The following is a 3470-nucleotide window of genomic DNA, read 5'->3' as shown; positions in this document are numbered from 1 at the left end:
GATTTAGATTTAAGGTTAAGTTAAGTTAGGTTTAAATATCCTTAGTAAACCACCTTTTATGGCTTCTATTTAATACTTTAAGCTCTATAATCTGAGTGTCGGCGTTCTAGGATTGCCTCTGGCATTCCCAGGACCTTATATATTATGTGTGTGGCACCTTTACCATACTGAGAACCTCCGGTTCTCATTCCATACTATGTTGTTGTTTTTCAGATGCAGGTCGAGAGGCATCTCGTTAGGCGTCTGGACTCTTGAGGCGGAGTGGTTACTGGGATATTTTGTTATGATATGATGTATATATATGTACTTAGCTTTCTCTCCGCATGACTTATTCTTTTTGATCCTCTTAGAGGTTTATGGAGAGGCAGGATTGTGTATAGGTACTTTTGGGTTCTGGATATGTATGTATATATATGTAAATATTCTCCGGCCAGTCTTGACTTCGCAGGCTGAGTTAGGAGCTTGTTATATTGTATCTTTGGCACTCTATTCCTACTTCTGTTATCTTGTGTTAAATAGTTATGGTTTTCTTAGCACATAAGCTAACTCGTTCCTTGAGCGTAGCGCCTTTATTGTGCGATTTTTATTTCCCCCCTTTTCTTCAAGGCTCCTAGCATACTATAATTCTTCTGCTATTATATGTACTCATTTTATTTTAGAGGTCGTAATACCTCACCACCTTCGTTTTACGATTTAAGCGTAAAGCTTAGTGTGGTAGGGTGTTACAAAAAACACATAAAATCTAAAATTAAGACAGAAAATAGATAAGTTCTAAGTTAAATTATTGTTTGAGAACAGATACGGGGTTTGATTATAAAGAATTTTATAAGACAGAAACAGAAATAAATTACAAATTTTATTGTTTCTAAAACTACATATGCTGCAGCACAGAAACATAATAGATCTGAAAGCTTTTTGAATCTAGAAATATTTTCATGAATGAAAGGTTTTTTTAATTGTATCTTCATCCCATACTTATAATACTATTTTTAAAACACCATAAAAAAAATTAATACACCACAAAAAGAAGAAAAATAACCACAAAAATTATTATAGATTTAAATTTGGATATCATATCTAAATTTTAGAAGAAAAAAAATAGAAACAAGAATAAAAATCACAACTAAAAAAAGATTGCCGCCGGGAGAGGGATGAAAGAGGTGGCGACAAAAGTGTGGACGATGGGAGAATGGTAGATAGAAATTAAAAATGTAACCGTAAAAATATAACAGTAAATTGTCCTTAATTTTACTTTAAAAGAGTTGTATGTAAAAAAAGGTTCATATCACCAACAATATCATGATAAAATTTAAATCCTTTTGTAATTTAAATTGTAGAAAAAAATATTAAATTAAATATGCAAGTACCTCATCGAACAAGTTATGAAGGGACTTCTTGTCAAAAGCATTATTGTGACTTGTGAGGTATCTCCTCTAACTTGTTATAATTATAATTAGTAGTCTTAACATTATTTTCTTATTTATTTTGTGTTACAACTCATTCTAGTTTATCACGAATTCCTCTTTAACATTATGTTTATTTTAATAAATTTTTATAATTATTTATAAAAATATAATTTATTTAAATATTTTAATAAAAATTTGTATAGTATAATAATATTTTTAACAAAAAAATCAATAAAATTTAAGATAATAATATAATTGTTTATTAAATAATATAAAATAAAATTTAATTATTATTTAGACTTTAAAATATTATTTTAATATAATTTTATAATATTATAAAAATTTTATGGGTAATGCTATGGTGCGGAAGCAAATTTTTTTCCTCACCTGCTGAAATGTGGTGGAAGCAAAAAAAAAAGGAAGGGAAAAAGACAGATAAGTCCCTGATTTTTCAAATTTTTGACAAATACATCCCTGACAAAATTTAAATACAAAAAGTCCCTGACTTTAACAAACGGAGGACAATTTAGTCCTTCCGTCTATTTGCCTCTCATATACCTAACGGAACTGGCTGACGTGGCTGAAACGGTGTACAGGTGTCCATTACGGTGCCACGTTGGAAGGGGAAAAAAGTTCGAAGGACAAATAAGTCCTTGACGTCATTTTACAAATAAAGTTCGAAGGACAAATAGGTCCTTGATAATTTTTTTTTCATTATACTTCTATTATGAGAATTTAGTTTATAAAATTAGGCTAATTTTTTTTTTGTATGAAAAAAATATTGGTGTTTTTGTTGAAAATGGGAGAATGTAGTGTAATTATAGATGGGTGGATTTTTTTTGTGGGAAGTCAACACGTGGGGAGCGTGGTGAACACGTGGCATCATTCTGGCCAACACGTGGGGGGCGTGTTGAACACGTGGCAGCATCTTAGCCAACACGTGGGGGCGTGTTGAATAATTTCCACAATCCTGTAATACACGTCAAATGTCAATATTCAACCAAAACACCAATTTTTTTTCCATATTAAAATAATTTCTGATAAAATTATGCTTATATTTTGAAATCTAGTTAACTTGTTTTATTCTATAATTTAAATTATTTGTATTAAAATTGTAGAAATTGGGCTTATTATGTTTCTACTCTTTTTCTTAAATTGCATTAGTTTAATTTTAGTGCATTTCTGTATTATATTAGAAACATGTGTTTATATTGGCCCTTACTTGACCCGACAAATGCTGTGGTATTGCAAAATTGATATAAAATGTGGGCCAAGTTATGCTTAATTAATTAGCGTTAGTTTTACATATAACATAATGATTAGTTATTTGGGCTTTTTGAGAAGAAATGGGCTGGATTTAAGCTATGGAAAGTATTTTTTTTTCATTTTTAAACGTTGACAATATATTTAATTTTGTAATTAACTCATATTTTGAATGTTTATGGGTATAGTATGTTTTGAAAATATGATGTTTGTAGTATTAAATTATTGTGTATTTCTTTTACAGTTAAATTATTTAATTAAAATTTATTATTAATAAAATTATTTTTTTAAACTTAACTTTTTTACGTTACAAATAATTTTAAATTTAAAAAATTTCAGATTTTAAATTTTTTAATTTCAAATTTTAAAATTAGTTCTGCTACATTTTTTATTTCAAATTTTATAATTTCACAATATATTAATAATTTCAAATTTTAAATTTGAGGTTTATTTATTAATTTAAAAAATTACAAACTAACATCAACTTTTATAAATCCTAACCTATGTTGTAAAACTTTTTACCTAAAAAAAATTCAAATATTTTTATTTCTAATTTTGTAAAATAACATAAAAATAATAAAATGATAAAGTTATCTTTTTCATTATTTTTATGTTTTTAATAAAATTTTTAAAATAAAAATAAAAATATTTTCATAAAATCAAACTAAATTATAAATCCTAATCCCTAAACTTTGCGCCTTAAATCCTAAATTCTCAAAGACATACTCTAAACTCTAATTCTAAATCTAGAATACATCAATCTTACATCATAAACTCTAAATTATAAATTTTAAACATTCA

This window comes from Arachis duranensis, chromosome 9, assembly GCF_000817695.3.
Source record: "Arachis duranensis cultivar V14167 chromosome 9, aradu.V14167.gnm2.J7QH, whole genome shotgun sequence".
Lineage (NCBI taxonomy): Eukaryota > Viridiplantae > Streptophyta > Magnoliopsida > Fabales > Fabaceae > Arachis > Arachis duranensis.
This window is presented reverse-complemented; position numbering follows the sequence as displayed.